This window comes from Schistocerca serialis, chromosome 8 (genome assembly GCF_023864345.2).
Source record: "Schistocerca serialis cubense isolate TAMUIC-IGC-003099 chromosome 8, iqSchSeri2.2, whole genome shotgun sequence".
NCBI classification, from domain to species: domain Eukaryota; kingdom Metazoa; phylum Arthropoda; class Insecta; order Orthoptera; family Acrididae; genus Schistocerca; species Schistocerca serialis.
In genome coordinates, this window is record NC_064645.1 from 437268322 (window position 1) to 437290607 (window position 22286).

Here is a 22286-nt window from a genome sequence, read left to right on the forward strand (position 1 = left end):
GATAGGCCACTTATTTTCATTTGGGTACTACTTTATTCGTTGTTCTTCTGCAGCCTTTTTTGTGCAATTAATAAACCAAAATAAACTGCCGTCTACATGAAAGTCGAACCTTGCAAGATAATTATTTAAGTAGAAGGAAGTTTAAAGAATATTGTGAAGATTGAGAGACTACAGGAGATTCTCACCGCCCTGCCTACCCCGTACCTCGAAAACACATCGAGCAGTGCACCCCTGCCGAGTTTTCTTCTTTACTTGTCCTTTGTCTATATTACTTTCATGAAGAGAAATGTAGTGATGTGAATGTTAACGTATTTTAAATATATTTAGCTGCAATCGAAAACTATGCCTTACATATTTAAATGTCAGCGTCTTTAAATTTGTGTTCTCTATTCGTTTTGGTTTACAAAAGCTGTGTTGTTGGTTTGACAGATTAACATTTACAAAGTGTACTATATTGATCAAAGAGTAAAGCTAAGCACTAAATTAATGGAATGATAATTTCAAAGATTATGAGCCTATATTTATGTGTCTAGTTGAGGAAAGTTAAAAAATAGTTGTTGTTGTTGTGGTCTTCAGTCCTGAGACTGGTTTGATGCAGCTCTCCATGCTACTCTATCCTGTGCAAGCTTCTTCATCTCCCAATACGTACTGCAGCCTACATCCTTCTGAATCTGTTTAGTGCATTCATCTCTTGGTCTCCCTCTACGATTTTTACCCTCCACGCTGCCCTCCAATACTAAATTGGTGATCCCTTGATGCCTCAGAACATGTCCTACCAACCGATCCCTTCTTCTTGTCAAGTTGTGCCACAAACTCCTCTTCTCCCCAATCCTATTCAATACTTCCTCATTGGTTACGTGATCTACCCATCTAATCTTCAGCATTCTTCTGTAGCACCACATTTCAAAGGCTTCTATTCTCTTCTTGTCCAAACTATTTATCGTCCATGTTTCACTTCCATACATGGCTACACTTCATACAAATACTTTCAGAAACGACTTCCTGACACTTAAATCTATACTTGGTGTTTACAAATTTCTCTTCTTCAGAAACGCTTTCCTTGCCATAGCCAGTCTACATTTTATATCCTCCCTACTTCGACCATCATCAGTTATTTTGCTCCCCAAATAGCAAAACTCCTTTACTAATTTAAATGTCTAATTTCCTAATCTAATTCCCTCAGCATCACCCGACTTAATTCGACTACATTCCATTATTCTCGTTTTGCTTTTGTTGATGTTCATCTTATATCCTCCTTTCAAGACACTATCCACTCCGTTCAACTGTCTTCCAAGTCCTTTGCTGTCTCTGACAGAATTACAATGTCATCGGCAAACCTCAAAGTTTTTATTTCTTCTCCATGGATTTTAATACCTACTCCGAACTTTTCTTTTGTTTCCTTTATTGCTTGCTCAATATACAGATTGAATAACATTGGGGAGAGGCTACAACCCCGTCTCACTCCTTTCCCAACCACTGCTTCCCTTTCATGCCCCTTGACTCTTATAACTGCCATCTGGTTTCTGTGCAAATTGTAAATAGCCTTTCGCTCCCTGTATTTTACCCCTGCCACCTTCAGAATTTGAAAGAGATTATTCCAGTCAACATTGTAGAAACCAAGTAGTATCAAAAATGAAAGAATGGAAACAAAATAAAAAATTGTTCAGATACATGGCGCGATGAGATTAAATTTTAAACTACATTTTATTGTGTAGATGATTTCTGATTGGTCATCAGCAGATTGTGACTGAAGTTATCGAGGAACTTTTTGTTCTGAAGATCTGTTTGCGCCTTAAGAAGCATATCGGGTTGACTTTTAAAGGACTGAAAATTTCAGTTTCTTCAGGATATTCCTTTGCTTCCCTTTCTTAACAAAAAGCAAAATTTGGGGCTTACTGTTAACGTGTTTTGATGTATGTTTGTTGCTGAGGACATGTAGTGCAAAGGCATTTGTACTGTTATCGTTCGATTTCGTGTGCTCTTTAAAATGTGTCTGAAAGTTTCCACTACTTTGCCGATGTCTTTGACAAAATCGTCACATCCAGTTCTGCATATCCCTGACTTATTAAATGGTTCTGTTGTGTTGGTGGTCTCTCTCATGATATAACTATTATTGTTCGGAATCCTGTTTAGATATTTGTATTTGTAAAAGTTTTGGGTATTTTATTGGAAATGTTTCCATAAGAGGGCAGAACTACGAATTTAGTTTTTTGTATGGCTTCCTTTCTTTCCGGATTACTTTCATTTGCATCTGATTTTTGCTTAACTTCCAAAACCTGTGCATTTTATTTTCCATGCTGTTTATTTCTTATTTCTTATTTCTTTTTCAACTTTCCTCAACTACACACACAACTATATAGCCATAGTGTTTCAAATCACTATTCCATTTATCCCACGCTTAGCTTTAGTCTTTGATCAGTATACCTTTGTTAATGTCAAGCTGTCAAACCAACAAAACAGTATTTGTGAACCAACACGAACAGAGAAAACAAATTTAAAGAATTTCGACATGTAAAGCATAGTTTTTTACTGGTAAATATATTTAAAATACGTGTACATTCAAATCACTACTTTTCTATTCGTCGAGGTAACAACTGTATTCTACTTTGTTCAGAATCACAATATCATTCGACAATGGCTCAGAACGCTGAAACTAGTGAACAAATAAAATTAATAACACAAAAGTGGCAAATTCTACCTTCTTTTTAATTTTCATCTCGAAAATTCCAAGTTTCGAACTTGAAACTCGTTGTTAGTATTATTCCTTCAACACATATGCACCCTGCAACCTGACGCATTGTTTCCAACGGTGGATGAGTTGATGAAGACGTTGATTGTAGAAGTCTGCACTTCTGCTGTTCGATAAGCATTGCATCTCAAAAATTGCCTCTTCGCCTTCTGCCACTCAGTGGTTTCTCCATCAGTGCAAAGAGGGAAAATTTATTGGGTGCCATGCCAAGAGAAATCGATGGAGGGGAGGGGAGGATAGAGTATTTGATAGCCCAAAGAAACGGCACGTGGGACAGTGTCCTGTGTAGAGTCGGGGGGGGGGGGGGGGGGGGGGGTGCATTGTCGTGGAGCAAAAGCAGCCCCCTTGCACAGCTCCCTCGACGTTTCGTCTTGACAACCTGCTGTAACCCCGTCAGGAGATTTCGGTAATATGCTCCGAGCATAATCTGTTGGTACCACGCTATGGCAGTCTCGAAAATCATTCAATATCACCTCGCCTGACGATCGTTAGGCCGTCAGCTCTTCCGGCGGTGGGGAATCGACACGTTTCCACTGCTTTGTTATTGTCATGGCCATACACCCAGCACTCGTCTATGGTGATTAGGCTCGTAAGTAAGACATCCGGACTGGCCTGACACAACTGTAACATTTCTGCTGTCGCGTCGGTTCGGCGAGCTTTCTGAATGGGTGGGAGCAATCGTGGACCACAGCGGGGAGCGATCTTTGTCATGTTCAGAATGTAGTGCAAGATGTTGAAAACCAATCCATGATTGATATCCACTTTTTCCAGTATAGCCTCGACTTTGATATGTCGGTCTCCGAGCACAAACACGTACGCTTCTCTAGTGACTTCCGGTTCCTCACAGACAGATGGTCTGTCTCTTAGTTCTCCGTCACTCAGACTTGTCTGACCACACAGGTAGATACTGTGCCAGGTAGTCACTGCGTCATATTCTGGCACACTCTTGCTGTATGCTTTCACCAACACAGCATGGATTGTTGCAGCGTTATTTCTCTTCAGATGTGGAAAACTGCTGATTGTACGACACTCCACTTTATCAATGGACTGATCCATTCTGTTTTCATCCAATCTGGATAGCAGTGGGCGCTGAAGCACCGCTTCCGTGATGCGGATGTGCACTTTCCCTAATCGAATCAGCCTGGCGGATTAACGGCGAGGGTTGGTGTGCCAGCCAGCGCATATGTGGTTTTTAGGCGGTTTTCTACGTCCCACGAGGTGAATGCCGGATTGGCACCCAAGTCTTCCAGTTACGTGCTTAGCAAACATTTAGACATGTTTCCCTCACTTCCACATGGATAACACTACACACAGACAGTTGGAGTGCACATATTCTGTCTGAGGAGAAACAGGGTGGTGCCAAGAAGGGCATCCAGCCACCTGTTAAGTTACATGCATAAATAACATGCCAAACCTGCGCCGATGCGGGACAAACGCACAAAAAATGACGATACTGATGATGATCAGTTCCGTTTTCGCTACTCTTTGGGTGTGCTATGGTACTGTGGCGTTGGGATTTCAGTGTTAACTAAAACTGTACATACGTCTACCTGCAGACAAACAAAAAATTAAGACAGAGCTTAATTTTTTCGACGTGACACTTAAAACTTTGACTACCCGTCATATCTTTTTAGCGTAGTAAGTAGGTTCTAATACCTCCAACAGTTGCAGTTTTATTTGAAGCTGGTGTTCTATAACACGCGATTTCTTGAAGAATGTGAAATTCAGTGTTCACCCTGGTTGTGGGTTTCCTGCAGTTGCATCCAATGCACGTGGACAAACCATTCTTTACCATTTGTGCATGGAATTAAATTTTTACAGAATTCTCATACAATTCACCGTTTTTATGGCAAGGCCATTGTCCATTAAAATGATGGAGGAATGCCCTAAAATTCACATTTTATGTATTGTATCTCACAGAATGATCGTTTCTGTGGTATCGTCACCATTATCCTGCAGACAAGCAACAACTGCACTGTGGTTTTCCATCTATCGCTTGGGCGATCGTTTGTCCAGTGACTTAAATGCGGTGTTAATAAATTTTTGTAGTCTGTGAAAAATAAAGTCTTAAAGTCTGACCTTTATTTTCGTTAGCTTATTTTGTGCAGCCATGGGGGGCATTTGTTGATGATAATCCATAACTCTCCTTAGGTTTCATTCATGTTAAAAGTGATCTCGTTCTGTTGGTAGTCGGGAGCTTCATCAGGAGCAACAAATTGTCACGTGTTTCCTTCTTGATAACAATTCTCGGCCTCATACTGCAGGTGCAACGAACACACTTCTGCAGCGATTTCGATGGGAAGTGCTTGATCACCCATCATAGAGCCCGGACTTGGCTCCCTCTGATTTTTATCTCTTCGCTCACATCCACGGCAGGCTATATGGACAGAATTTAGGGGCAGATAACGAGCTGCGGACCAGTGCAGAGAATAGGCGGAAAGCAGAGATGGCTGTATATTTGGAAGCTGGTACCACGATCAAGGACCAAGAGCGAACAATAGGAGTGGGAGACGAAGAACGATTTGCTCAGATTAGTAAGGGTGTAAGACAGGGATGTAGTCTTTCTCCCCTACTGTTCAATCTATACGTAGAAGAAGCAATGACGGAAAAAATTTTCAGGAGTGGAATTAAAATTCAAGGTGGAAGGATACCAATGATAAGAATCGGTGATGACATTGCTATCCTCCGCAGAAGTGAAGAAGAATTACAGTATCTATTCAACGAAAGGAACACTCTAATGAGTACAGAATATGGATTGAGAGTAAATCGAAAAAAGATGAAAATGAGAAGTAACAGAAATGAGAACAGCTAGAAACTTAACATCAGGATTGGTGATCACGAAGTAGAAGAAGTTAAGGAATTGTGGTACCTAGGCAATAAAATAACCCATGACGGTTGGAGCAAGGACGACACCAAAAGCAGACTATAAATTGAAAAAATGTTTCAAATGGCTCTGAACACTATGCAACTTAACTTCTGATGTCATCAGTCGCCTAGAACTTAGAACTAATTAAACCTAACTAACCTAAGGACATCACAAACATCCATGCCCGAGGTAGGATTCGAACCTGCGACGGTAGCGGTCGCTCGGCTCCAGAATGTAGCGCCTAGAACCGCACGGCCACTCCGGCCGGCTAACTTGCAAAAAGGACATTCCTAGCCAAGAGAAGTCTACTAGTATCAAACATAGGACTTAATTTGAGCCTGCCGGAGTGGCCGAGCGGTTCTAGGTGCTTCAGTCTGGAATCGCGCGACCGCTATGGTCGCAGGTTCGAATCCTGCTTCGGGGATGGACGTGTGTGATATCCTTAGGTTAGTTAGGTTTAAGTCGTTCTAAGTTCTAGGGGGCTGATGACCTCAGCTGTTAAGTCCCATAGTGCTCAGAGCCATTTGAACTTAATTTGAGGAAGAAATTTCTGAGAATGTACGTTTGGAGCCTAACATGATATGGTAGTGAAACATGGGCTGTGGGAGGACCAGAAAAGAAGAGAATCGAAGCATTTGAGATATGGTGTTACAGAAGAATGTTTAAAATTAGGTGGACTGTTAAGATAAGGAATGAGGAGATTCTCCGCGGAACCGGCGAGAAAAACAATGGCAATAAGAACGGACGAGGTGGTAGCAGATCTGTTAAGACAAAACGGAATAACTTCCATAATACCAGAGGGAGCTGTAGAGGGTAAAAACTGTAGAGGGGAACAGAGACTGGAATATGCCCAGCAAATAATTGAGTACGTAGGTTGCAAATGCTAAACTGAGGTGAAAAATTTGCCATCGAAGCAGAGAGAAGACTGATGACTCCGCGTTACGACAAATGTCTAACTCGGAGCGGTGGCTACGTAGAGAGGTAGCCGGAAGGCGTAGCTAAATGTTGCACTCAAAACATTTTTGATTTTCGGAGTGGTTTCCATTCCGACCCCGTTCGAAAGTTGAGAAAAAAAAAAGCGCTCGTATGAGTCTCTTACACCTGACTTGCTGCAGTGATTGTTCCTTAAATCTGGCGAGTGTTGGTGTGACTGTGGGGGCAGCCGCGGTTTTGCAACGTGTAAAACGCGTCCCTTGCGTAAGCGAGAAATCCGCAGCTGCGCCCACGCGAGTAATTGCCGAGTGGGATTTACTGGCCGCTTTCCAGGAGCTGCCGCTCTCTCGTCCCCGCTCGCATTACGCGGAATATACCGCCTTCTGCCGCTGCCGTCGGCGTTGGTGATTCCGAGCACAGCTCATTAAACAGACAAAGGCCGGGGGCCGGCAACCGAGCAAAGCAGGTGGTCCGAAGTCCCCAGTTACGGCCGTCCGACGAACGGAAATGCGACTCTTTAAATTAGCGGTGTAGAGATGAGAGCCTATCTCTGCGTAAAAGCTGAACACTACGGGTATTATTTATTCGCATCACAAACGACTGGTTATTACATGAAAAGCATACGAAAGAAAATTTAAGCACTTCAGTTGCGCTCGGAGTCGCAAGCAGAAGATCCTCTTCTATGCAACGTGCAGAATACAGTTGACAATCCAGGCGGCGCCCCATGTTATCTGATTCTCTGCAGTCACTGTTGGTGGTATCCACGGGGAACTGCCATTTCTGGAGATTACTCCTGGGTGTTCCAACTCTAGACCGAGGATGACTGAGTGATTTGCACATCATCATATTCAGTTCATGCCCAAGTGCGAGGTTTCCCGAATGAAAAGGGCAGGTAAACTTTTTCTCAAATCGAAAAATCCACGATTTTTCCTTGGCGCAGTTGCTGCTGTTTGCAAGACTAAATTGATCTCGAGGAAAATTCTTCTGGATGTCAACCTTAGGGCTTCTGGGATGTGCTCGTGTAATGGAGCCGTTTCTTGATGGGCCTGCCCGCACTGGAAGCTACTTCATAACTAATATCTGGTGGGTCTGTACCTGCGAGCTGGTGGGGTACGTTTCAAACAACTTGCACTAAGCCTACATGTTTCGTCTGGCGCATTTACAACTAAGTTTGCGTGGGTAGATTTGTACCAGACTGGGCAGGCATAATCTGCAGCACTGTACCGAGTTGCTAGTGTCGTCGTTCTCATGGTTTGTGACCGAGAGCCCCAGTGCTACCAGTGATCTTGCGAAGAAAATTATTTCTGGCTTCTATCTTTTATCTCGTATTCTTGCAATGCTGCTTCTATGTCAGAGTAAGATGCAAAGCGACTCTCATATATTTTGAAGCATATTGATTAATTACCCCACCGAGCGAGGTGGCGCAGTGGTTAGCACACTGAACTCGCATTCGGAAGGACGACGGATAAAAACCCGTCCGGCTATCTTGATTTACGTTTTCCGTGATTTCCCTAAACCGCTTCAGGCAAATGCGGGGTGGTTCCTTTGAAAGGGCACAGCCGACTTCCTTCCCCAGCCTTCCCTAATCCAATGGGACCAATGACCTCGCTGTTTGGTCCCCTTCCCCCAAATGAACCAGCCAACCAACTAATTGTCCCCTTGTCATATGATGTTGTGTTTGTGACGTGCCTGAAGGAGCTTTAGACGAAACGCACACAGATTGGTTTGGACGAAGTTAATTGTTGGAGTAATAGACACTCAATCTGTTAATGCATCTGTCAGTTTGGATTCAAAGTCTTCAAAAGATATCGCTTTACTCGCTAATGCCAGAACGCGCATCCAGGGATACATAGGTGCACCACTGTGTCAAAGAAATTTTAGTTTTGAAACTTTGGTATATGTTGCAAAATGTAAGTCGGGTGTCAGCCTTATTTGCGGGATTGTTACTGTTTACACGACTTTTTATTTAGTCAGTGGGTAAACTCGAATAATGTTCATTGTTTTGAAGCGGTTTCTAGCTTGTGTGAATTCGTCCAAAGTTGATGATGCTTTCATTGTCAACATTTAACGATAATGGGAAGATGGTCTATGTGAAAGACGTCCCAAAAGTGTAGCGACAGATGAAAACTTTGAGAAAGTGTTTCAGATGATAGTGCGCAGCAATCAGTCGTCCTTTTCTTTCAGATTTTATTGAGCAAATCTAGATTTCGGCTAGTTCCTAGCCATTACCAATGCACTGTTTCATAGTTTCAATGCATGTTCTAGTGTGTCAGTTCAAAATGGTTCTAACGGCTCTGAGCACTATGGGACTTAACTTCTGAGGTCATCAGTCCCCTAGAACTTAGAACTACTTAAACCTTACTGACCTGAGGACACCACACACATCCATGCCCGAGGCAGGATTCGAACCTCAAGACTGTAGCGCCTAGAACCGCTCGGCCACCCCGGCCGGCAGTGCGTTAGCCCCTTGTTGTTCGGGCTTCTGTCACAGTTCGTTCAAGACTCAAGATTCCGAACATTAGGGGACTGACGTATTAGGACATGCATTGATACTATGAAATATTGCATTGATAATGGCTAGACACTAGCCGATGTCTAGATCTGCCTAATAAAACCTGAAAGAAAAGGAAGACTGGTTGTGTCCTCTATCATTTGAAAGTCATATCACAGTAGCTGAGTGCACCCACATTCCTAATGAAAGGTAACTTGTTGGAGAAAGTGTGCAAGGTGGTATTGGACGAGTGTCGGTTAAAGGTGTATCGTAAGTTTTCAGTGTTAACTACCAGAAAGTTTTGTGCAAGATGGCTGCTGCATTTAGTGAAAAACAGTCCCAGCTGCTGTGGATTCGACAGACTTTCTCTTTCTCTCTCTCTCTCTCTCTCTCTCTCTCTCTCTCTCTCTCTCTCTCTCCTCTGCCATTTTCTGTCGTGCGGAGTCAGCTATTTTTCGTGATTTGGCATTTTTTTCTTTTTTTACTTTGTGGCCGGATGCCCTTCCTATTGCCACAAACGTTAGCTAAACTTTGGGTGCGAAGATCCTGTGCGCCATCTGTGAGTGTTTCAAACATTGTTCTGTATAGTACTTTATATTTAAACTGTTTGTACATTGTATTTTTCGAGGCAGTGGTTGGAGACCAGCCCTAAACGGACCTGGAAAACCACATAAAACCAGCATCAGCTAAACGGTGTACCTGACAGCCATCACTAATCGACCGACAGATTCGATAGTGATGTGACTCACCTCCCCGTCTCGCAAGCTACCACACTGCGCGATGAGCTACACAAGCAGGTCATCCTGCAGGCGTCCACTAAAAGTCGTGTAACTGTCTACGGGGAATCCTTCTCGTATGTGAACTGCATTTTACCAATATGTATGTCACTAATGAATGATAAGCTACCATTCGCATTGTCTTCAAGGACAAACTTGTATGACATGACTTACTCAACTCCTGGTCAAATATTTGTGATGTCAGAGGCTATCATGTATCCATGTTAGGACATACATAACTTAACTCTTCTCTCATTTATGATTGTGTGCACCAAGTTGCCTTTTTCTTCAGATATATAACTATGATTTCCACCAGACCTCTTTTCTTTGTAGATAATCACATCATTTGCGAAAAGTCTGATATACCAGCTGGTAATAAACCATGAATAATGCCCCGAATTACTTTTGTTGCTGTTGATGATGTCCTACTCGGATAGCGTGCTGCTTTCTTTCAGGAAGTTTCCAACCTTGTCATAAACCTGACTAAAACTGAACGTCCTAATTTCTTCAATAAACGTCGGTGAGGTCCCGAATCGATAGCTTTCAGAATATGCGGGAACACGCAATCATTGCAGTTACCGAGTACAGTTGTTCAGACACTGCACTGGCGTTAGGATGCAGCGAGGCTCGAACCACCTCCGATCATAGATACTGTAGTTCTCCTGTTGTCCCCTGTTTCACAAGGTGAATTCTGGATCGGTTCCCACGAAGAGTTAATGCATGCTCTCATGTATCACCTCATTTCAACCCGAGCTTTTTCTTCACATTTTCGTCGTCTTTTCATCCTTCGCGAGTTTCTTCATATATTTCGTGGGTTTGCAAGTATTTCCTAACCCGTTAACTTTTTCGATTCTGGCAATTTTTTAATATTTACCTGTTAGTTACTCAGGCAGTATGTAAGTCCTTCCGTAACATTCTCTGCACGTCGTGCTGTTTTCCATCTTTAATTCCTTCTGCTGCTCAATTCTGGGTCCAACATTTCTCCGTCCCACGCTGGCCTGCCTAGACTCTTAGACTGTCACAGTTCCCACTTACCAAATCGTAGGCGAACTAAGAAATTATCTTTCTGTGCGTGGGAAAAGGGAAAGTTTCGAAGAAATTGGTGCAGACTTAATAACACTCAGTTAACTCGACTTGTTTCATTACAGGAAGTAAGTCAGAGCAACTGGTCAATCTGGAGAAAACTTGTATGGGTTTCAGCACCGGCAAACAAAATCAGCTGACGCGGTTGAATTATTTGAAATAGGTAACAGCACTTGAATCATTCAAGGACGTTAGTACGATGTGACAGTCTTTCTTTAACATTTTAGTTACGTATGTCATTCAACAGGACGACTTCGTATCGTTTCTAAGAAAGCTTCTGTTTTACTTCAGAACTTCTCCCCTTCTTCAACCAATAAAGGGGAATTCTCTTTCCTCGGCTGTGTATTAGACACTTACTTCGATTTTCAAAATGTCACCGAACTCTGTTTCCCTTAAGATGTTTTAAAGTGGTAGCAGTTCCGTTGTTCTCTGGTGCTTGAGTACACGACTTATTTGGGTGCAGATGGACTCTGTGTCAGACTGGTCTCTGTAATGCTTTGCTGGATCCATGGTTCATACAACCTCACTTGCTTGTACGTAGCGTCCCCAGTTAGTTATTCGTGTAATGAAGAATGTTGCTTCTGTCCCCAGTCATCCGCCTTATTGAGGATGGGACAATGCCGTAGTCAAGCACCTGACAGACAGCTGACCTGATGCTGTCAGTAACCATAAAACACATGTGTCCGTAATATTTTGTCGTTCTGGAATAAACATACTGTGACTGCGTGGCACGATACCCTGCGGGCTATGGAAGAAGGGCAACAGACAGGTTCCATTTTCCTAGAGTTCCTGGAACTGTTTGACGCGATGCAACACTGCAGACTCGTAACGGAGGCCCAGTAATATGGAATAGTTTCTCTGGTGCGATTGAATCGCAGACATTTTAATTGATAGAATCCAGTATGTTGTCATGGACTGCGAGTGTTCCTCGAATATAAAATCGTCAGGACTCCGCCGGGGAAATGGGTTAGGACTCCTTTCCTTGCCTATAAAGGCTACATAAACGATCTGATGGAGAAAATGAGCACCAATCTGCGACTGTTTTATAATAACGCTGTATGTCGTCACTGAGTGATGTAGGAAGGTACAGGATGACGGATAGAATATCTATGTAATGTGATGACTGTCGGCTTGCTCTACATGTAGGAAAATTACCTTAATGAAGATGAATCGAAAAAACAATCTGTAATGTTCTTATGCAGACTTAGTGGTGTGCTGCTTGTCACAGTATCGTAGACTAGAAAGCTAGGCGTAATGCTTCAAAGAGACATATAATGGAATCAGCGCACAAGGTCGTTTGTGGGATAAGCGAATGGTAGACTTAGGTGTACTGGGAGACATCTACAAAGGAGACAGCGTACAGAACACTTGTGCGCCCCATTCGTGAGTACTGCTCGAGTGCGTGGGATTCCCGCCTGGGCGGACGTTTGTTACCTGTAGGTTAGATCAACTGTCGAGTACTCCGGAAATGCTCCGTGCACTAAAATGGGAATCCTGCGAAGGAAGAAGACGTTCTTTCTGCGAAACACTGCTGAGAAAGTTTAGAAGACCAGCATTTGCGACCGACTGCAGAACTATCCTTCCGCCACCAACATACATCTTAGTTAAGGACAACGAAGAAAAGACATGAGAAATCAGGCATAACACAGAAGCTTATAGACAGTGGATGCACCCTCACTTTATTTGCGAATGGAATAAACAAAGGGAGTGACTGACAGAAAAACTATGTACTGTCCTTCATGAACCGTATGTTGACTTGTGGAGTCTGTTCGTAGATGGACTTAATCGCACGCTCTTCATTTTTCTTGGACAAATGTCAAATATTAAAGTGGCTAGATTTTTTGTAACGAACTAAGAGAAGGAGGTCTGTCACCAAAGATTTTGATAGTGTAATCATAACTTTCCTCCCATTTCATCCTTGGCAAAAATATAACTTATGGCTATTCATGACCCTTTCCTTCGAATGCAACAATTACAGACGGAATAATAACTTATCGCCAGGATAACCAAATTAGTCACTCACCATTAGGTCTTGTCCGCGGCTCGTGGTCTTGCGGTAGCGTTCTCGCTTCCCGCGCGCGGGGTCCCGGGTTCGATTCCCGGCGGGGTCAGGGATTTTCTCTGCCTCGAGATGACTGGGTGTTGCGTGTCTCTCTCATCATCATTTCATCCTCATTCACTCGCAAGTCGCCGTAGTGGCGTTAAAGAACTTGTGGAGTGGCGGACGAACCGCCCCGCGAGGGGTCTCCCGGCCACCAATCCCACACACTCATTATTATTATTATTATTACCATTAGGTCTTCATCTTTGATAGTGGAAAGGCAAGACCTCATTCTATCAGACGTTTTCTATATTTAGGTATGGACAATCTCAGCTAATATTTTTCCATTCAGTCGTGAATTCCCTTCACTTTCGTCCCCTGTATACAACTGTGGCGCGGCGGCTAACTGCGTCTGTATCAGGCTATAAATCTAAGGTATTAGGGTTCAATGGCCGGAAAGATTTTTCAATTACCGCTTCTCCTTTCACCTCCGGCACTATGTATGTATGTGAAAAATGCCAAGACACATAGGGGTTCGAGGACCGCTGTGAACTGTTCCTCATACAAAAGGCAGGGCAAGATAGTTCAGAGATCGGAAGGCGGCAAGGGCATGACATCTCCAGTAGGACCACGCACAGTGAAAGCCCAGTGGTATTGAAAGCAAGTTTTATTTTGCGTGTGCGTTCAGGTGCAGATCAACTCAGTGACCTAAGACGAAAGGTCTGTTCTCCAGAAATATACGCACACAAACCACGTACATTCTAGCTCAGGTATGTCTGACGTAAGACGCGAGCAATCATCCGTCATAGAAAGATTAGGAAAAAATTAATTACTACACTTACGCCTGTACTCTAGAAGCCACCGTGTCGATGATGTGTGTGAAGAGTGGCAGTTGGCACCTCTCCTTATTGTTCCAAATTTTTCTAAATGTACCACCACGATCTGATAGCACGCCCAATGCCACTGTGAAAAATGACTGTGTTTGTTGGCCGAACTTGAAACTTCCGCTCTTGAATTGTCAAAACAAAGCCTCTCGTTGATGTACAATGTCCTCATTGGAGAGTCTTCCACTTGTATTTATAGCGTCTCTGCTTCGCTATTGCGTTGACTAAATTCATCTTTTACTAGTTGTGGAATAATTCAGCTCTTCTCCGGACGCTCTAAAATCTTCTGTTGTTTCAACTTGGGAACGGTCAATGGCGGAGAAACAATACTTAAGAAACTATTTATTTCAGCAGTCTTGGTTGAAACGTGTTGTAAATGATTACTAGTTTCCATCGTCTTCAGATCTGATTAATCAGGAATTATGAAAGTCATAATAACTTTCTACGCATTACAATTCTTGATTAATCAGTTCTGAAGATGATCACTAAATTATAGAAACTAGTAATTATTTGTGCAAATCTGCAGCTGAGAATGGTAGTATTGATACTTTATGATTTATTTATGTTTATTTTAAACTTTCTTTTGTTAGTTATTTGTGTTTTAATTGGTGTAGCTTTTTTATAAATATATATATTTTTAAATATACAGTTTCGGGATTTCTCGAGTCTACATATCAGCTAACACTTACCAAACTGTCTGAGTAAACGAATGCTGTTCTTCAGCATGACTCGAACCGTTGGAGCAGTTTACTTCACAGATCGATAGCACGAGTTCAGCTAGATCTTCCGATCGGCCCGCAATTTAAAAATAAAAGTGATTGTGAAACACGGAGTGAAATTTCTTTTATGGTGCTGGTAATACGTAACAAAGGCAACTAATAAATAAAAGATTGCAATCGTAATTCATTGATTGACTGCTCTGACGGTTCTTTGTAGAATATCTTACACGTTATGAATGAAACCACAACGACACTGGTGTAATATTCTCTAATATTTATTACCTCTTTTACAAAACCGAGCGAGGTAGCGCAGTGGTTAGCACACTGGACTCGCATTCGGGAGGACGACGGTTCAATCCCGTCTCCGGCCATCCAGATTTAGGTCTTCCGTGATTTCCATAAATCGCTCCAGGCAAATGCTGGGATGGTTCCTTTGAAAGGGCACGGCCGACTTCCTTCCCCGTCCTTCCCTAATCTGATGAGACCGATGACCTCGCTGTTTGGTCTCTTCCCCAAAACAATCCAATCCAATCTTTTACAAAGCTGTTTTCAGCTGTTGCGCCATCATCAGGTACAAGGTAAATGTGTTGGTCAGTGAAATTTTTATAGGATCTAAGACGTTTAACTCGTGCATCTACAGAGCCTCTAGTTTCCAAAAATGACAGTTGTCAGTGTTCGATTTAGGACTAAAACTAGAATGACCAGACACAGTTCCCGTACTCGCTACTTCTAACTGCAAATACTACTTCTAATCCCATGGAGGCTGTGTTTCAATTTACCCCTCGTACTCACATGCCCCATTTTTTCCTTTATTTCAGTTACTGTAGTTTCACATGCCCTGTTAAAAAGTTTACTTTGTATAATCACAGCTGCTTCACTTACGTGCTTGATCTCACTAATATGTATTATTTCCTTTTAATATAGAATCTGTTAAAGAAATTGTTATTTGTTATGCAATTTCCTTGGAATGTGCTACCGGAGTTTGTTGTTCAGTTTATTTTCTGGTCAGGAAAATTGTTCTGATTTGTTACACAGTTTATTACTCAATGTGCCATATATTTTATCTACGTTAAATAATCTTACATCGCGTTTTCACTTAAATAATCGGTCTAGTTTTAGTCCTAATCAAACATTAACAATTGTCATCTTTGGAAGCCGAGACAATCTATATATGCACTAGTTTAAAATCTTGGATCGTAAAAGAATTTCACTATCACACACATTTATCTTTGTAACTGATGATGGCGTAACAGCCGAAAACTGATTTGTTTTCATTCATAATCATAAAACTAAACTCCTTCCGACCAGGCCATGAAGGCGCAATGGTACCGATCAGCGCCATGTCATCCTCAGCCCACAGGCGTCACTGGATGCGGATATGGAGGGGCATGCGATCACCACACTGCTCTCCCGCCCGTATGTCAGTTTCCGAGACCGGGACTGTACTTCACAATGAAGTAGCTCCTCAGTTTGCCTCACAAGGGCTGAGAACACCCCCCTTGCCAACAGCGCTCGGCAGACTGGATGGTCACCCATCCATGTGCTAGCCCACCCCGACAGCGCTTAACTTCGGTGATCTGACGGGAACCGGTGTTACCACTGCGGCAAGGCCGTTGGCCTTTCATAATCATGATTCAGTCCTCTGGAGCTTTCGCTCGTCCGGTGATCTAGTGACGTCTGATGGTACTATCTCCAAGGCCGCTGCAATTTATTCTCGCGGTAGCAATTACAGGCAGTTTATCACTATAAATTTCGATTCTTAGGCATGTAGTCCTCGATTAATTTTCTTCCTTTTCTCATCTGAATGTTGCCATCTTGTTTTCAAACTAATTAAATGCAGGTTTTGTTTTTACCTGATATTCTAATATCTGAACAGGAATTATAATGCCAATCTGCAAGCCATTTGGTAAATCATTACAGTTTCTCATAAACAAATAAAATATTGCACTTGTTTCACCAAAATAATATTTTTTGGAGGGCAACATTTTCGGCTTTGCTGTTACCTTTGCTTAAAAACCAGCATTATTTAATCCCTCCATGCGTACCGGTACTGCATGAGAGCTCTTGTTGCATATTTGAGCAAATACAACAGGGGTTTATGAAGTGGTAAGATTTGATGCTACTTACTACAGTGTTTCGCGAAATTGTCGGATTTTAAGCAGAGTCGTAGCTTCTTGCGACTTGTTCGTCGTATCTCCCGTATTCCTTACACTCGTGCTGCAGGTGTCGAACGTCACTTGCTTGTTCCAAAAGGGTCGATATCGTATCGGGCGCTGCGGTGTATCGGGAAACCTCGAGCTCGTTCGAACGCGAGTTCCGTTTGCCCAGTAGTAGTGGCAAACATGCGAGATGATGCAGTAGTTACGATACTGGACTGACATTCAATAGGATGGCGGTTCAAGTACCCATCAGGACATCCAGAATTGCGTTCTCTGGTTTTCATAAACCGCTTAAAGCAAGTTCTCGGACGATATCTTGAAAGGAGCGCGGCAGATTATCTTTCCCTCCTTCCCGATTCCAGCGGATTCGCTGTCTCTAATGACAGCATCGTCGGCTGAACGTTAAACCCAATATTCCTATCTTCCTTTCGTCCGTGAAGAGTTTCACTAGCCACCTCCTTTGTAAATGAGTGGAATATCCTTACCATTCTTCCAGTGTATATTGCTATATAATTGGTATCTCCCACTACTAAACTCATGTGGTTGTTCCAATGGATAATCCTATGCTGTGTCTCAAAATAATGTTACAAAAACGTGGTTTATAGGTGGACACCTCTGTTGTTCACTTGTAGCATCAGAGAATAGATTTTCGATGATATCAGATGTACCCCATTTTCAATGCTCCGTCACCTTAAGCTCCTTCGGCTGCTGATGATAACTGCCCATTCTGAATGACACAGAGAGAGAGAGCTATTCACTTCGAGGTCTTTAATCTAACCGCACACCTGGTCTGATATTCCGTGAGCGTGTATTTTGTTGCGAAAATACCGATCGAGAGGCGGAGTACGAGCGGGCACTTACACCGTTCTCATGAACCTGCGCCTGTAAACGCTGGAATTCCATCACCTCTTGCCCCGGTCCGGCTCTCCGAGTGAATGCAGCAGCAAGTGCGCGCCCCAGCGTAGTACAATTGCCTCCGCCGAGGTCGCAGCTTTCGCCGTTCAGCCTTCTTAATGAGGAACAATGAAGCGGAACGAGAAACTCGATGCATATCAGCACCGACACTACATCATTTTCAGGGATTATGCAATTTTTAGATTCTGGGACTATTGTGAAATAAATATAGTGGGCACTTAAGTCAGGAAGAAAAGTTTACCAGAAGTACCGTAAATCAGACAGCTTTCCATATATAAAGGGAAAGAAGGGAAAATCAGCGCTACTTCACGAATGCCTTCGTGGCGTAGCCACAATGTAGTACGAATGGAAGTGTGACGTAAAAACGCAGTTCCAGGCGAAGAAGACATTCTTGACCTACTTGAATTAGAGTACAACATGGTAGCTTATGTGGTTATTTTCCAAGAGGACAATGGGAACTCTCAGCAAGATTAAGAGCCCTCTTAAATGCCCTGAAGTATCCCTACACAGTAGGAATGGCACGATAAAGACTTCCCAGAATTCTAAATCCTCTGTGACTTATCCCAGTGAAATATCTGGGAGAAGACGTTAAGAAAGTGCTATAATTAGTTCAGCTAGTGGTTTTTAATTTGTTATTGCTTATTTGTAGCTCGTAACTGGGTTGCAGTAGACAAGCGCCCATTTTCAGTGTCTCGGAAAATATTTTTTTCGTATCCAGAAAGGGTATGTCAAACGTCTGACAAATTTCATGTCTGAAAAGAGAATCAAAAAACGATGCATCTCTTTTTGAACGGAACTTATTTGTATCGAAAAAAATGACATAGTTCTCTGATACCACTGAATTACGTTGATCACCTCATCACAGCAAAATAAAAAATAAGAAAATAAATAATTTATTAAGTACGTTTTATTTACTGTACCAGGCAATTGACGGGTTCTAACTACCTATAAGAAAAATTTTAAGTGCCATTAATACGGAGGCATTAAATTTTGTTTGTGGTAATACAAGAGCAGAGAAGTACTGCAGCGATATTTCAATTGCAGTCCACAAACCAGTTCTCGCACGTATTCAATTTCTTACAAGAGGATAACTAAATTAAATTCAGGAAATAAATATCTTAGTACTGCCTCCTTTCTCTTATACTTCTTGGGACCAGATGTTACACTATTGACTCTAAAGCTTCTTGTGCGGGTTGAGGAAGAAATGGCAACATCTTATCCAGGTCTTCCCGTTTTGCGACTTATACACTTGGTTGGTCGTCCAGATGAAATACTTCAGTCATGGACCTTCTTCATTTGAATACATTGACATTTTTCCAGTCTTCTTTTTCGGAATAAAAATTTTTCATAGGCATTTTCGATGGATGAGTATGAGACACTTTAACCATACTGCGCTTGTAGATCATACTCGTTTGCATTGAGAAAAATGTTTCAGCAGCGTCTTTATAATCAAAGAAGTGAGTTTTGTGCATTGGAATTACAAGGAAAGGCTTCATAGCTTCAGCTGACTCAGTGGTGTCGTGTAAATCTTGCTGAACAAAGACCTCCTCTTCACTATAACTGTAAGATCTCTGCCGCAGCTCAAAGAGCTGTAACCACTCACAAAAAAACTTGTGTGCTATCTCTTCATACCATGGCTTGTAGACTATCCGCTGTCTAGTAATGAATGTCCGAAATATTTTCTACATGATTTGACACTGGTAACAAGTCAAGGGACATAAAGAGAACACGGCACTGAAAACGCATTGTATGAGAAAATGTTTCCTAGAGCATTTGAAATTTCCACTCTTCATATGTCTGTCCATTGAGTCTGTCCATGTAAATACTGAAAAAAAAATGTTTTCATCACTCTCAGGATTGCAGATTTCGTGTTTTTTTCCCTTCGTCTTAAATCTGTTTATGCGAAATGGAGGAATGTTCAAATGGCTCTGAGTACTATGGGACTCAACTGCTGAGGTCATTAGTCCCCTAGAACTTAGAACTAGTTAAACCTAACAAACCTAAGGACATCACAAACATCCATGCCCGAGGCACGATTCGAACCTGTGACCGTAGCGGTCTTGCGGTTCCAGACTGCAGCACCTTTAACCGCACGGCCACTTCGGCCGGCTGGAGGAATGTAAATCAGTATTGTTAGTACAGTTAACTAGAGCGCACAGTGTGAAGCCTTGAACTGCACAGTACGTCCATTGTACGCTGTTCAACCCGCAAATGTGCCTACGACGGTCATTTCAAGCTTAGACAGATCGCGCATTGTCGCCTTATGGTAGGAAGGGATTGCCAGCACGGGGAGTCGCCTCTCCCAACTGGCGTCCACTGCAGCCATGTTACTTGATCGTTCAACCACTATAGTAGACACGAAACATTGAAGATCTGTCTCGTAGTGGTCCCCGCACCAACAACAGTAGCAGATGACCACTACATACAAATTACGGCTCGCACTGACCTCGAAGGGAGTGCGTGAGAAATGTGCGCTGCCATTTCCGAGGCAACTGGGAGGGCTGTTTCGATTCAGACGTCCCCACACGATTAATTTGGCAACCAGCGTAAGTCTACATTACGGACAACAGTACAAATTCCCGAGCACTGTACCCCGCGACAGAGGTAACGCTTGCTGTGGAACTTGGATCAGTGGATTCCGCGTGCTCTTTATTGACACGCATAGGATTGGTCTAATGCCTGATGATCGTCCTAGAAGGCTATCGAGGAGATCTACATCTAGCTACATACTCTGCAAGCCACCGTATGGTTCATGAAGAAGGGGACCTTGAACCATTAATACTCGTTTCCTTTCCTATTCCACTCGCAGACAGATGAGGGAAAAAGCCTATCCACAGTATATTCTTCGGTATGAGCCCTAATTTCTCATATCTCCGCGATGCTTACGCGATATGTCCGTTGGGGACACTAAAATCGTTCAGCAGTCAGCTTCACATGCCGATTCTCTAAATTTTCTAAATAGCGTTTCGCGGAAAACACGTCGTCTTCCCTCCATGGATTCCTGTTTAAGTTACTTGAGTGTTGATCAAACCTACCGGTAACAAATTTAGCAGCATGCCTCTGAATTGCTTCGATGTCTTTATATTATCCAACCTGCTGCCGATCCCAAAAACTCGAGATGTACTCAACAATGGACAGCACAAGTGTTCTATGCGCCATCTCCAGTATGGTAGATGAGCTACATTTTTCCTAAATTTCTCCCAAAAACCGAAGTCGGCCATTCGCATATACTACCGTCCTCACGTGATTGTTACAATTAAAAATGGTTCAAATGGCTCTGAGCACTATGGGACTTAACTGCTGTGGTCATCAGTCTCCTAGAACTTAGAACTACTTAAACCTAACTAACCTAAGGACATCACACACATCCATGCCCGAGGCAGGATTCGGACCTGAGACCGTAGCGGTCGCGAAGTTCCAGACTGTAGCGCCTAGAACCGCTCGGCCACTCCGGCCGGCTGTTACAATTAACATCGCTTTGCAGCGTTACGCCTAGATACTTAATCGCTGTAACTTTCCTAAGCAGCTCAGCAATAATACTTCATGTGAACATCAGAGGATTGTTTTTCCTACTCACCTTCATTAACGTACTTGTTTCTACATTTAAAGCAGGCTGCCATTCATCACACCAAACTGAAATGTGGTCTAAGACATCTGGTGTCCTCGTACAGTCACTCAATACGACACCTGCCGGAAAGCAAAGCGTCAAAAGCAAACAGCCGCAGATTGCTGTCCATCCTGTCCGTCGGGTCATTTACGTATGTAAAGAATAACAGCGGTCCTCTCACATTTCCCTGGGCAATCTGACGATACCCCGGTCACTGATGAATACCCGCCGTGGAGGACAGCGTACTGGGTTGTATTACTTAATGGAAGCATGCATGCATGTTGATGGACATCGAACTACACAGACACAGTTAAATACAGACACTCTGGTAGCTGTACACACTTTGTTGTCCTTCCTAAGAGTCATCAGGCACACTTTCTTTGGTGTTTCGGGAGATATTTTCAATGTCGTGTTTTCACTGCGCGTCTGGTAACAGGCCAAACAAGTACTGTTCATACAATCTTTCATGCAACGGCCAGTGTAAACGGAAAGCCTAAATTTGTTTCTCTTTATAGAAAAAATTATTTTTAAAGCGCAGTTTGACGTGGCCATTCGATAAAGTGGTCCCAATTTAGTCCAATGCGATACTGATTTTATCGGTGTGTGCTAACAGGGACATTTAATCACGCAGTAGCGACAGCGCCGCCCTGACCCGCGCTGATTGCTTCCGCCATGCAGCAGCGCTACTCGGCCACTGTTGGAGTGCTGATCATCCTCTGTGTTTTATTACTGCCTCCCCCCTTAATACAACTCGATAAGACGAATATCGCACTAGACTAACCCGGTACCGCTCTATCAAATGTTCACGTAAAATTCTGCTGTAAAAATCATTTTATTTTAACAGGAACCAGTGAGACGTTTTCCGTTGACACTGGTCGTCGCATGAAAGACGTGATGAGCAATATTTGTTTGTGGTGACAACAGCTGCGCACTGCAAAAACGAAATCGCTGATGTCTGCGGAAATGATAAAGAAAATGCGCCCGACGACTCTTAGGGTAAACACCCGGTATATTCGGCAACCATAGCAAATATCGTCGTTTCGCATAGTCTCAGAGGTAACTG

At 42.9% G+C, this 22286-nt stretch overlaps 1 protein-coding gene and 1 pseudogene across 2 annotated transcripts in view; one reads left to right on the plus strand and one right to left on the minus strand.

Annotated features, from left to right (window-relative positions):
• LOC126416770 (zinc finger CCCH domain-containing protein 13) overlaps positions 1 to 22286 on the plus strand; it is a 386118-nt gene that overhangs the window by 12938 nt on the left and 350894 nt on the right. The window lies entirely within an intron of this gene.
• Positions 16043 to 16160, minus strand: LOC126417691 (5S ribosomal RNA; annotated as a pseudogene).